This window comes from Cyprinodon variegatus, unplaced genomic scaffold (assembly GCF_000732505.1).
Source record: "Cyprinodon variegatus isolate N-32 unplaced genomic scaffold, C_variegatus-1.0 Scaffold164, whole genome shotgun sequence".
Classification (NCBI taxonomy): Eukaryota; Metazoa; Chordata; class Actinopteri; order Cyprinodontiformes; family Cyprinodontidae; genus Cyprinodon; species Cyprinodon variegatus.
The window spans coordinates 810571-825281 of NW_015150617.1; the positions used below are offsets into that span (position 1 = coordinate 810571).

Genomic DNA, 14711 nt, shown 5'->3' on the forward strand with positions numbered 1-14711 from the left:
GTGAGAGAAACAGGACTACACTGGAAAACCGGCCAATCTCCAACATCTATAAAAGGTGTTGATGGAAGCAGCACAGCTGATATTTCTCTCCTGGATGGAGTCACAGCCAAACAGGAACAGACGAGGCGAAGCTACTATGAGAAAAAGCAGAGAGAGCAGAAGGTTAGAGATTGAACTAACAATTCCGTAAAAATTCAAAAAATATCCACTGGACTTGGTTTTCAAGATTTGAAGACGTTTCGCCACCTCTCCAGGAAGCTTTCTCAATTCAAATGTCTGGATCCTCAGTGAGTTTGAGTCTTATATAGACAAGGCCTTGTATTGCTTGGAAACATGCAAATGGTAACCGATTATTTGAATTGAGAAAGCTTCCTGGAGAAGTGGCGAAACGTCTTCAAATCTTGAAAACCAAGTCCAGTGGATATTTTTTGAATTTTTACGGAATGACTGACCTGGATGACTGAGAACCTTCATCAGCTTAACTAACAATTCTTCAGTTACTGTAGGTGTCAGTGTAGGGAGCACTGACACCTACAGTGTCGGTGCTCCCTACACTGGAAAAAATCAAAATCTAGATAAGTCCTTTTTTCTTAAAATAAGTGCATTTGTTCTCGAATTGAGAAAGTGAAAAAAGAGACATTTTGCCAATGGAACAAGACAATTTACATTTAAAATAAGAAAACACAATTGCATTGTCTTATTTCAAGTGCATTTTATCTAATTATCCTATTTTAAGAGTTAAAATACTCATTGAATTGGCAAATCATCTAATTTACCTACTCAAATTAAGGGTAAATACACTTAATTTAAGAATTTCTTACTTATTTCTAGATTGTTTTTCCAGTGTACCACTAGTTAGAACTGAAGAGGCCTCTTTGATGAGAGGTGAAACATCTTCTAGAAAACTTCACGTCCAGTTGCCTAGTCTGAACTTTTTTAAGCTCATCTTTCTAATTCATCCTCTTATTACTAACCGAATATCACAACATCATCTGCAAACAGCCTAATGGATAAGAGCTCCTGTATGGTCTCGTCTGCTTGTCCGTCATCTCTGCAGTGAGGGAAACAAAGTGCAGATTCCTGAACCCCTATAAGTTTGGACTCAAACCTCACCACACTGTCCTCTGTATATCAGAGTGACTAAAGCAGCAAGACAAATAAAACATTTCCAAAAAGTTTCAGTGTTTGGTTAAATCACATTTAAGAGCAAAAGGGACTTTACAAGTTTTTATTTTCTTATGCATTCATCACACAGTTTTCAGACATTGCATTCAGTCTAAAATCTTGGGCTTAATGCAAACGAGTCGAGCTGCCAAAGACAACATGCTGGAGAACGCAGTCAGTGTTAAACCGTGTTTTAAAGAGATGACGGAAAGAGGCATTTTCCTTTCTCCTTTCTCAGTCGGTTCCTGCAGACCTGCACTTTGTAGCAGCAGGACGAAGGTCCATGCGGCTGAAGGCTCCAGAAATCTCTCATCAGGTTTTAATGGAGGGAAATCTAATCCAGCCACCACCCCAAAGGACACACCAAGAGGAAAGGAGTGTGTTTTTGTTTCAATCTTTTATCACATGAAAACAGGAACATGCATTAATTCAGAGACTAACAGATACTTTCTGCAGAAGGAGTAGGTCGCTCTGTTCTTCACATTCTTTAATTCATAGCCCACCTTCTGCCTCTGGATCAGCTGTAGCTCCTGGCCAATGAGGAGGAAAAGGGGAGGATTCTGCATTGTTATCTGTGTGGATCGGGTTCTTATCAGGACCAGCGGTACTGATCCTGGTATGCGGGAGTATTTTACTCAAGACCACACCAACCGAGACCAAGGAGTACCAAGACCTTCGTTTTGGTTATGTCTTGGTCTCGGGCTCTAAAGTTCTTGGCCTTGCCTCGGTAGTTCTTGGTCTATTTGGTCTGACTATAACATAACCATGTAGGCCACATAATTAGAAGAATAAAGGAATCCTGTACGATTCAGCAACAGGAATTTGGAATTCAGTGAGGATTCTGAAAAAACTACAGCACCTTGACAAAGTGTCAACATCCCATAGTTTTTTAATGTTTTGTCTTGTTATAACTGCAAATCTGAATAGGTTTCATGAGACGGACCAACGAAAAGTTTTGCCTAATCATGAAATAGAAGGAAACATATACATGGGTTTCAACTACTCCTACTGATAAACATCTGGGAGGTTTGGTGTGAATTTCTTATCAGCCCCTGTGAGTCTGGCTGCAGGTCTTTGAGTTTTTTCTCTACCAGAATTAAACTTCCTTGTATTCTTCCATATATCGTATGAAGAACATCTGTGAACTTTTAGTTTATAGTCCTGACATATATTCAAATAAATTCAGGTCAGAGTTTTAACTTGGCCCTTCTGACCCTTCTGCTCTGATCTAAGGCATAACTTTTTTGGCTTAATGTTTACCTCCTTCCTGCTAAAAAAGGCATCCTTACAGCATGATGCTGCCACCACCATGCTTCTTGGAACTGATGTGTTCACTTTGACTTAGACAACTTTTATGTCGTTTTGTAAAGCTTTTGTGAAATTTCCTTTCCTTAAAGTGTAGCAGTGATCAAATGTAAACAGTGTGGGAGAAAAAAAGGGCATTGATATGGAAGTTCAAAGCATTAAATAAATATGGTGCAAATATGCAGTGTTTTGGTTTTGTGTTGTCAGTTTGATGCAAAGTCTGACGTGATTTAGAGTTTTCTCAACAGTTCAGCTGTCTGATGGCGTGGCTGTGAAGCGTCTTCCCAGAGGGCAGCAGAGAGAGCAATCCATGGTGGGGGTGTGAGGAGTCATTGATGATGTGACAGGCCCAAGACACGTAGCGCTGGGATGAAATGTCTTTAATGGAGGGAAGAAAAGCCCTGATGATCCTCTCTGCTGTTCTCACCACTCTCCTCACCTTCTTCCAGTCTGAGGCGCTGCAGCCTCCACACCACACAGTGAGACAGCTGGTCAGAACGCTCTCTATGGTGCTTCTGTAGAAGGTGGTGAGGATGGGTGGGGGTAGGTGGGCTTCTGAGCCCTTTTGACCAGTGAGGTGGTGTTTACGGTCTAGCTGAAGGTGTCTGGGAATTTGGTTCTGCTGACCACCTCTACAGCTGAGCTGTTGATGACCAGTGGAGCGTGGTTAGGCCGGTTCTTCCTGACGTCAACGATGATCTCTTTCATCTTCTCCATGTTCAGGATCAGGCTGTTATCTTTGCACCACCTGCTGCTCCACCTCCTCTCTGTAGTCCAGTTCGTTGTCGTCACACCGCCGTGGTGTCGTCTGCAAACTTCACAATGTGATTGGTGGGGAACCTCGGGATGCAGTCATATGTCATCAAAGTAAAGAGCAGAGGGCTCAGGACGCAGCCCTGAAGGGAGCCTGTGGTCAGGGTGATGACATCAGAGGTGTTCTGTCCAACCCGGACTGACTGAGGTCCCTCTGTGAGGAAGTCGAGCAGCCAGTTGCAGAGGGGTGTATTGAATCCCAGCTGTTCCAGTTTTCCCATCAGATCCTGTGGGATGATGGTGTTGAAAGCTGAACTGAAGCCCAGAAACAGCATCAGCTTTCAACACCATGATGCTGCCAACACCATGCTTCACTGTACAGAAGTGTTCACTTAGAATTAGACAACAGCAACTTTTTTGTGTAAAGTATTTTACATATCCTTCACAGAGTTTGATCAATGCACCTTCTACTACAAGCACTAGGCCTGCTACACGACTCAGCGAACTGAAACTATCTTCTCGTCCCTTTTGCATGAAGAACAGGTTAAGTTCAGCACCTTGTGTGATAGAGGTGTTTAAAGATTGATGTCGGACTGAAAGTGGACTTTTTGACAGTCTGTTCTACTGAAGCTACAGTAGGACAGCGCAGCGTCTATCTGTCCACATTCTGACTTTTAGAAGGTTTCAGAAGAAGTTATTGCTGGGAAAGTTTCAAGAGTTAGAGACCCTGTCAATGAGTCAGTTAATTGGTCTTACCAATTGCATGCATGTGTGTGTATGTGTAGGTGTGTTCTTGTGTGTGTGTGGTGGGGGGGTGGGGGGTGGCAGGGGGTTTCTTGGACAGGAAAGGGAAAAGATGACCATTTCCTGCTGCAGCAACAAAATAAAACAAACAGGAAACAAGGAGCAGAGCTCACAGGGAGCTCAGCCACGAGAGATACCAGGAGATCCAGAAAGGAACACATTTGACGCACAGAGCTGTGGAACCTCACAGAACCCTGCAGAACTAGAAGGAGGCCGTGGAACCACCTGCAGAATCTGGAGGAATTTAGCAGGATCTGGCACACTGGAGCTAAAGAAGAAGGAAGCAGGCTTTCCATTAACCTGCAGGAACATCTGGGGCAATCTGAGAAGAACATACACCTGACTGGACTCAGAGATGATTCTGATCTGACAGGACGTCCTGGTTGTTTTGCTGTTTCTCTGTGAAAAGGTAAGAAGAGCAGCAGCTTCATTCTGCATCTGCAGTTCTGTGTGAGTCTTGAGCTGACTGTAAGGTAGGGACATACTGGAGAGTAGATTTAACAAACGTTTCAAAGCTGAGTTAAAGCTCTGCTTTCTGAAGGGACTTGAGTTTCTCCAAAAGATCCAAAACTTCAAGATTCTGAAAAAATACACTTCACACATGACTGGGTGGCACTGATCCCGGTTGCAGGTGTTTCATCAGAACCACTGGCTCATGCTTTCTGCAGCTTCGCAGGCTGCAGGTTCCTCTGATGTTCCTGCTCAGATAAACACAACCCCCACAGGACGGGACAGGCAGGAAGTCTTCTCACTAAGAACTCACTGCTGCTGGTAGGGAGTTCATCAGAGAACCTAAACAGACAAGAGCCAAAAACCGGACCAGAACCGACCCTTAAGAAAGATAAACTATCCACAGTCCTGAGAAAATGAATTCACATCCTAAAACTGTTGGTAAAGTGAGACAAAAAATGACTTCAAAATAAGATTTTTAGGAATTATGAGGAAAAATCAATCCAAGCCCACCTGTTTGTGTCAGAAAGGATCTGCCTCAATCTGCGTCAGCATCTCAATTAGATTGAATCCAAACTTTGACTAGGCCACTCCAAACCTGTCTCACTGTTTTAACATTTGAGTCTCTCTGAGATGAAGATGTTCTTTGGATAACTGCGCTCCTGTAGAACCAAGGTGAGCTTCATCTTCAGGTCACCTTCAGCATTTCCTGCCAGAGATTCCTTCAATCACAGGAGGTCCTGAAGCAGGAAAAGCAGCCCAGATCATCATACTACCACCGCCATGTTTGACTGGAGGTGTGATGGTGTCTTAAAAAAATGTAGGTGTTCTTTGGGGTTAGCAATTGTTCTGGTCGTAGAACGCTCCTCTCTCTCTGTTATTGTTGAACTATGACCTCTGACCTTAACTGAGGCCTGTAGAGCCTCAATGTTGTTCTCCTTCCAGATGAGTCCTAATGAACTCCTGGAGTAATGTTGGTTAGTCGGCCTCTGCAGTAAGGTTATGTTCTCTGGATGAATGGATCCTGGTTCTGACTGGGAAATCCATTTTGAAGGTCAGTGATGTTCTTGTTTCTCATCTGATCTTGAACCTCATTATTAGATGATATTTGGTGATATCTTAACCTGCTTCGTGTTGTCAGACAGGTCCAATTTCAGGGATCTTTGGGTTCTGTTAGTCCGGCGGTCATTAGATCTGGTTGTGTTTTGTGAAGCTTGGTCCATCTTTCAGAAGATGCATTTAACACAGCTGCTTTAAGACATAACATCAAAGGGGTGCAACAAGTTTTTCCATTCAAGGCTGAATTCTTTAGGTGGATTTTAATAAGTGAATAACCGTTTAGAAATTAATTCTTGAAGTGACTTCAGTTATTTTTGATAATTGGAATTTGTAAATTAAATGAAAACGAATCTGTCTTAATTGAAGGTGACTCTGGACGAGAGCAACTACAGAGGCTGGAGAAGGTTTAAGAGGTTTTATTGAGAAACAAGGCAGTGGACATGAACTGGAAGCAGTTTGGTCAGGTCAGGTTCTTCTGGGCTTCTGCAGAGAAGAAGAGGCTGGTGAATGAAAGGAAACTGTGCTGGAGGATTTTGGTGGGGCTGACACTCACAGTAGAGAGGCTGTGGTCCGGTCTTGGGGGGGAAGTGTCCCCGGTGGTCCATGTGCTGACCAGTACTCTCTCCCTGGTTGGAGGTTCGAGGGTGGACAGGCAGGTGATCGCAGGTAGGAGGGCTGAACGGTGGTTAACCAGAGATCCTTCTCGGGTTCCTGGTTGTTTCTCAGGCGGAGGGTCCAAGGTCTAAGGTCCACGGCTGGGTCCAGGGGTCAGAAACAAGGGTTCTGCAGAAAAAGGATCAAAACTGGATTTAGACTAGGGTTTAACTTTTACTAGGACTAGGCTTGGGTTTGGTCTGTTACCAACGCTGTGGCGTTAACGAACTGACGCCCTCCTCCTGGTTCCAGCTCCTTAAGAAGGGTGGTGATCACCTCAGATGTAGTGCACCTGCCCGTCCATCCCTGCAGGGGAGAGAGAGAGAAAAACTGGCCTGCACCCGGGTAGAACCCGGAGTGTGACAGAATCACATTATAAGATAAACTAATGAAACGTTTAAACAGATGATTTTTCACGGAATCCTCATATCCATCCACCATCCATCCATCCATCCATCCATCCATCCATCCATCCATCCATCCATCCATCCATCCATCCATCCATCCATCCATCCATCCATCTGGTGTTGGTTCCCTCAGGTAATCCCAGATTGAGAACTCTGTTAGAAGATGTTAAATGTTGATAAAGGTTTGGGGAAGCTGTGTTAGATTGATCCAACAGGCATCAGTCCACATTCAGTAGACCAAAACCTGCAGAACCCTGAAGGTTCTGACTCCTAACAGGACGTCTGGTGTTTGACTCCAGTGAATCATTGTTTTTGTATCTCCATCTTCCATCCTGTACGTTTCCTCACCAGTTGGTATTTATTCACATGACTTTACATACAGAAGGAGACAGACAGATAGATAGATAAAACTCCAGGTCCAGTCTTAATTTCTAAGGTTTTTCCTTCTGGCAGACAGCTTTTCAGACTGGTAGCTAAATAATGTGCTTAGATTTGGGTGTAAAAATGAAACTCTTCCACTCTAAAGTATCTGAATGTTTTTTAACAAATGATGAAAGACCACTTTTACAGAAATTATTTCCAAAAAATGTAAAGAATAATAAACCTGTCATGTTTTTTCAACCCCTATTCAGTGATTATTACTGTTTTTACATAAGAAAATCAACAAACATGTTTTCAATGCTATTTTATTCTCACCGTTGATGATAAGAAGAATACAAAACAATTCAAATCTCTTAAGTGTGTAGTAGGTGGTTAGAAATGTTACTGTCCACGAGGAAAAAGTACTGTTGGTTTTTTTGAGTAACTTTAATGTTGAAATACCAGACCTACAAATGGAGACTGATGCAAAAGGAAGAAGGAAAATCAGCAGCCTGTCAGCCAAGGTGCGATAGTCCTTTCTCACATAGTTAGACCAAGGAATATGGAGCTAAAGGAAGTACTTCAAAGTTACGTTTTCAATTCCCTGGGTCTGTCATGTTGATATGATGTCATTTTAAAGTTATAATTAAAGTATTACAAGTCGTCTTCTTAAATAATGATCAAAAAATGTTTAATTATATTTGATGATAATGATAAAAATGAAATATAAGTTCTATTTCTTTTGCCAATATTTGGTCCACACACTGAAAATCAAGATATTTCAGTGATCCACAAATGATCTGTTTGTCCATTGATCTATAATTGAAACCTAGAACTAATTTCTGAGAGGAAACTTAGAGGAGTCCACATTTCAATCCCTGAAATGATTTTTTTTACGAAACTGATCTTTAAACATGGTCATTTTCGATTCTTTCTCTGAAAGGCAGTGTTATGAAACAAGGCTGAACCAATGACAGGAGCAGAATAACAGCAGCTCTCAGCCTTTTGACTGTAAGAACTTCTCCTTTTGTGACCAACTGACCCGAATAAAACCACAAAAACACTCTTCTAATAAAGTTTAGGTGCTGAATCAGCAGCACAACTTTCCTCTTTCAGAAGCAGTTTGATTTCAGAGGTAAAACGCCTCCAGCTGAATCATCAGGGACTCAAATCACCAAAAAAACCAAAGATAGTTTAAACACATTATGATTAGGTTTGAAGCTGTGCTGATTGAGACCGTTTGTCTAACATTTGGAAACTAAAACAAGAAACAACCAATAATTGATCATCAAAATGTGCTTGGCTACATTTGTATCTTTTTGAAATTCATAAAATAAACTTTAATCAGAACAATTGTTTCTGTAATTTTATCTTCTGATGCTTTTTAGCACCAAATCAATTAGCTGGAATCACTGAAACGCTTAGCAGATTTATACATGGATTGATTTTCCACTAAGTTCATAAAACCAAACTGTAAGGATAAGAAACTCATGACTGAAGATATCATTTTATTCACAAAGAGAAATGTCTCTACTTAGGGTTTCATTAAGGTTATGTTTCAGAAACGATGCTGTTCTTATTTTGCCTTTATAGTAAAACAAATGCAGCAGTCACTTTATATGCAGATGATGCACTTATTTATTTACTTTCATTGTTATAGGTTCTGCTCTGCTCAAATAGAGCATTTCTCTCCTCCTGGTAACAGAACCTGATCATTCCCTGTTTGTTTCTATAAAGCAGAGGTACCCTATGTTGTAAAGTAAACAGTACAACCGTTTTCCCTGCTGTGTGGAAAAATCATTTCACTCTAAAAATGGATTTTATTGATATTCTCTCACATGGTTCGTATTAAATAAAAAGTAAACTTTGTGACATTTCATTAATTTATGTTCTGAAGTATTGCTTTTCTTGGTGTGCTCACATAATCAAAAGAAAATGTGGAAGTCAATAATATGCAGATGATGCACCCATTTACATACTTTTATTATTATAGGTTTTGTTTCTCTCAAAGAGAACACCTATCTCCTGCTGCTGTCAGGGAATTAAACCAATAAAACTAGGAAACATGGAGCAAAGAAAAGAGCACAATAGAAACAAGAGCAGAACTGGATGATTACCTGCCTGTGCCTTTAATGCAGCGGGATCCAGTGGTGTAAAACCAACCGTTTTCCTTGCTTAGTGAAGCAGTTTCTCCACTTTGAATACTGATCACTATCAGCAATTCCTCAGGTGCTTTTTAATAAAGAAAGGAGACATTGAGATAAGTAAGTTTTAATATAACAGTTTTGCAAGTCTAGATAGTAGATTGCAAGTGAAGTAAAAGTGAGTGTGGAGAAAGGATGCTACACAGAGTTGAGGGATGTAAGGAAGGAAACAGATGAGAAGGTTGGCTTAGAGAATGGGACAAAGTTTGCAGCTTCGAAGTGGCAGATAAAGTTTTTTTTTCCGGGCGTTTGAAGGTGCAGTTGAGGTGTGGCTTTGCTGACAAACCAAAGGTAACACATTACTGCACCTCAAGGGTGTAACTTTGTAATGATAGTTGGTGGGGGCACTCTAAGGGTGGGGGCTGATGGATCTACAGTTACTCGACCCGAATGCTTTCATTAGGTTTCTGTATTTTCCAAAAATGAGCTCAAACATATATTTATGAATGCTTACCTATTGCTGGGAACACAAGAGAAACATAATACACTGATATTTATAGATAAAACGATGCCTTTTGGTGCATTATATATATATATATGGCCCCCAAAAAATTCATGTATAAAAAAATAATGAATAACAGCCGATTCCGATGCCAACATCGATATATCATGCATTCCTAGAAGTACAATTTCCATTCCATCCATCTAGAAAAATATGGATATGCTGCATTTGAAATATAGCATAGCATATTTTCTTCTTGCAAACTTTCTGGTAAACTTGGAGATATATTTTATTGCATGTTGCATGTCTCAGTAAATCTGTTTCCCCTTTAAATCTGCAGCTCTCCCTACTTCTTTCTGTGCTCTGTTTAACCCTCTGGTGCATAGTGGTCACTGTAGTGGACAGCTACTACAAAGTAAATATCTCTTTAATTCTATGGTTTCTATAGTGAAACCTTACCGCCCAGCAAACACATATAGGCTCCCCATTGTAAGACCCTTCCTAAGTACACTTCAGGAGACATTCAAGGCAGCAGCAGATCCTGAGGAATTTCAGTCACTTCAGTAAGCTATGAGTGTCATTGGTTTCCTTATTCGGTTCTTAACATTGTGCCTTTATGATGTAAAAAATTAAACAAAATATGTTGAAATATTTTTCAAAGCATAAAATGAATCAATGGTCTGCATTTTTTACAACAGAATACTAGATCATTATTTTTTTTTTAAATAAATTCATAATATTTTATATTGAGTTCTCATGTGCACATAGTCCACTCCAGTGGACATATCTGTAACTTCATGAAACAACAATATTTTTGGGGAAAAAAAGTTAAAATTTTTTTTTCATGTCCTAAGAATAAGAAAAAACCTTGAGAAAAAAAATCTTGATCAAGGCTTTCATAATTCATGCATCAGAGGGTTCAAAAGATTTATGAACCTATACTAATATAATGATGCCGTAATTTTTTTTTCAAGATATGTAGAAGCTCTGCAGTCTGATTCTGTAACTGGGAGTCATGGTCCTCTGAGAAGCCCAGCTTTTTTTAACTAGTAAAGAATAAAATGTTTTCTCGAGCATCTTGCATTATAATACGAACTTGTATAAACTTACAATCTGCTGCCATTTTTAGCTGAAAAAGCTCTGTATGTCTAATGAACAGATTTTTCGGTGGCATGATCTCTAATTTTTTAACCAACCCGTCTCCTAACTTTTACTTAAACATCGAAGTAGCTGCTGGTTAATGCTGCTGTGTCTCTCCTCAACCCAACTACTCTGTATGTCAGTGAAATGCGACCACATATCATCTGTCTCAACGCGACAGATCTAATGATGTTACAAAGACTCAAAACGCTCTGAACACAGTTAGTTGCACACAACCTCTGTTACCTTTGTCTAAAGTAAATGAGTGGAAAGGGCGAAAAAAGCAAAGATTATCGGTGGGGATTGTCCCCACCAGGCCAAAGTTGGTGGGGACATGTCCACACCAGTCCTTCAGAAAGTTACGCCTGTGCTGCACCTTTTTATTAGACTTTTATTAGACTTTATTATACTCACTGTTATCACCATTGTAAATACTATAACTCTCCTGATAAATGTTGTTTGAGAAAAAGAAAAAAGCTTTAAAAGTTGCTGTGATGGGGATCAGTCTGGTGGCAGCTTCATTAATCGGAAAAGGATTTTTCACTGAACCCACAGCAGCATCATTAGCTGCAGCATCCTCTTCTGCTCCTGTCCACATTGATGTTTGTCGCAGTTATGCAACATCCCTCATGGAGCTGCTTCAGGGTCTGATCTTGCAACCCTCAGATTGTACACAGATGAATATCTCTGTGGGACATAACTTAAATGCCCCGGCATGTCCTGCTGATGGAGGGACACGATAACAGCTCCCATGCTTTACTCCTTTGTCAGTAGGAAAATTAGTGATGTTTTACTTCTGCCTTTAAATGTTCAAATCTGAAGGACTTCCTGGAAAACACAGTTGATGAAAATAAAACATGGAGTTCTGATGGAGCAGAGCGGGTCCCAGGAGGACACTCCATCATAACTTAACTTCTTGCTTCAACAGTACATCAAATGTTGCACAACATCAGACACATTCTCAGTCGTTTCACACAATTAAACATGATTTCATAAATCTAAGCAAGCACAGCTTGATGGGAACCAGAAAGGGAACTAGGTCCATGAAGCTTCTGAAATGAACAGAGAACACAGATCAGTGTGTTTGAGCTGGTGGAACAATGTGGAAAGTGGATTTTCAGAGCTTTTGTGCGATGCGTGTGTTTCTAGCAGTCTGATGGATGACTCCAATTAACAGGAATGTCACACACAGACCCTGCATGCTTATGCAGCTTTTTTAACCGTTCACATCCAGTGGAGCTGACAGATGGTCCCAAATCATTCATCAATTACCCATCAGGTGGAACCACAGAACGTCCTGGAACGGCATTACAAACCAGTATGTTCTAGTACAGAGGTCTGCTACCTTTCAAATACAAACATGTTACATTTGTCATTTGTTCTATTAAAATATTCCCCAAAATCCAACTTAAACTTCTGAAAAGTTTTTTTTAATATACATTTCATCTCAAGGAATATTACAGATAATTCAACCAGATAATGCAGTTAAATTGATTTAAAGTTTTCTATATGAGGAAAACCAGTCGTTTGCATCGAAATGCAATCCCTCACACTAAGAAAGCTTGTAGCAACAGTGGAGAGGAAAAACTCCCTTTTAACAGGAAGAAACCTCCAGCAGAACCAGGCTCAGTGTGAGCGGCCATCTGCTGAGGCCGACTGGGGTTCAAGGAGACAGAAGCAGAGATACAGAAAGAAGCAGAGATACAAAGGAACTTGTCAACCAGTTCCACAAATGGTCCCATCCAGGAAACACACAGCCATCCATAAGATAAGAAATATATTTATTGTCCCACATTCAGGCATGACATATCTGAAAACAATTTTCAGACACAAGACCTAATAATATGAAAAAAACAAACATTTAAAACATGTTTGTTCACTAGAAGAATAAAGAAACACAAAAGAAATAGAGAAAGTTTCTACCTGAATTGCTGTTTATTTGAATTTGAAATGTTGCTCAGTGAAAACAGGCTCCTTCAAAACAACATTACCTTATAAAAACAGAAAAAAGCAACAAACAAACAAAAAAAAAAAACAGACAAAACAAACAATTGTTTGTGGATCTTTCCCTATAGAAACCTCAGCTAAATGGACAGGAGCGCTGACTGATCCGATGCCTTCAGGGACTCTAGGAAAACTGACTATCAGCTGCTGTATTTATTTTTCAAAACTGATGCAAACGTCATCTCCGACTGTCCCTGAACGCCTCAGTGCCCCGGAGCGCTCCCTCCCCCTCGCACTTTGCGCACTCAGCTGCGGGACGTTAGTGCGCTCAAAGCTCCGGGTCACATCAGACTCTCTCCCCCGCTGTTGACGCTCCAGGTCCGGATTCTGAGTCCAGGTTAAGCCGCTGATCCGCCAACATGTCTGCAAACAGTAAGTCTAGAAACTGAATGAAGCTCTGAGAAAAAAAAACTCCAGAAGCAGAAATCTTAAAAGGTTTCCATGCCCAGAAATAAGTTTGATCAGATGTTTTTGTGTCTATTTATAGATTTAGATTATTATGAAGTGAGTGAAAGTGACTCCAGATTTAAACTAAACTGATCATTAGAGGCAGTGACATTTCATTCAGGGTTATCAGCCTAATATCTGCTGCTTTTGCCAATTTTAATTTCAAACAAAACATCAGTAGAGAAAAATGAGTCGTTTATGTTTTGATCCTTTAATTTCTGTATTATTTAGTCTGAATCCTCCAGAACTGCCAGTGCAGTTAGCTTCTTTTTGGATGACTTTGGTTTCTCATTGAGGTGTTTGAGGCCGTATGGTGTCACTGATTAACCCAGACAGATGGTGTCAGATAAGAGGTGGAACCGCCTCAGATCAGATCCATTTTCCTGCTGGGACATTTATACACAATAACTGAATGTGGTCCTGATGGATTTTTTTTATTCTCCTGCAGCTTAAAGTTTTTCCATCTGATCCACCACTTGTATGGTCAGCTGTCACTGACAGACTACAGGAACTTTATTAATTCTATTTTAAAATCACAACTATGTGCCCAAAACCTCATGTTCTAATTTGCAACAAAATATTTAAAGAACCAGTGTGTGCCACATACTGCCATCTAGCGGTCTAGTTTGAGATCGCAGGAAGCCCTACAGCAACCTAGTCAAATTATTTAATTGGAATTGCAAGTAAAAAGATTGTGTCTTGGAAAAAAACAAAACAAAAAGAAAAAAGTTTGTATCTTCATGTTTTTCTAAGAGGTTGATTCATTTAGTGTTGAAGTGTTCTGTAATTTTCTCTGTATTCTCTAACAGTCGCTGAACAGTGACTTTGCAACAGAAAGCAGCAGAATCTATTTAATGGACAACAGAGAAACAAAGCGTCTTTAAGGAACATCCAAAGAGTTAATTCAAGTCTCAGCTGAACTCAGCTGACTGTCAGCGTTGTTTATTGTAAGGCAGAAGAATCTGCTTCTTATTTGACAAATTTGCTTTAAAGGAACTTAAAGTAAAAGAGCTTTTCACAGGATTTCCTCTATCATGTGCTTAAAATAAACCATACTTGATGCATTCATACACTAATAATTGAAATATGCATGGAGATTCAAACGTTAGATCAGTTTTTAACTGCAGTTTTTCCTCCTAATATTTTAAAGGAATAGAAACTGATCTTCTAATGTAGTAACAGTGTGATTTATCCTTTTTTGATCAGTGCAGATGTACCTTGATTACCTCAGTGCCTTTTTTTTTTTTTGGACTTTTATTTTTCTAATCACTTAAAGGTTGCCTGTATCCATAAATCAGTTTTTTTTTGTCAGGTCTTCTTACTCGTTGGATGTGATTCCAGAAACATGCTAACGGCTGATTGCTTGGATTTAAACAGGGTAATATTTTATAAGAGGTTTCATTTATTATTTGCACAGTAAAAAGTTAAAAAAGAGAGAACTGCAGAAGAAGAAGAAGGCAGATGACAGCTTTAGCTTTCCAGCTGTAATGCTGCTGGTTGAAGAGTTTAAATAAGCAG

The 14711-nt window shown here is 40.1% G+C and overlaps 1 protein-coding gene across 2 annotated transcripts in view; it reads left to right on the top strand.

Annotated features, from left to right (window-relative positions):
• Window positions 1–4164: 4164 nt before the first annotated feature.
• Window positions 4165–14711, top strand: part of LOC107086859 (tumor necrosis factor alpha-induced protein 2-like) — a 65509-nt gene continuing 54962 nt past the window's right edge. Inside the window, exon 1 of one of the 2 annotated variants that reach the window (XM_015378085.1) lies at window positions 4165–4435. The gene's annotated coding sequence lies outside the window, so the exon portion shown is untranslated. Of the gene's footprint in view, window positions 4436–13003; window positions 13119–14711 lie in introns of those variants that run through there. The other variant, XM_015378084.1, reaches the window with a different exon arrangement.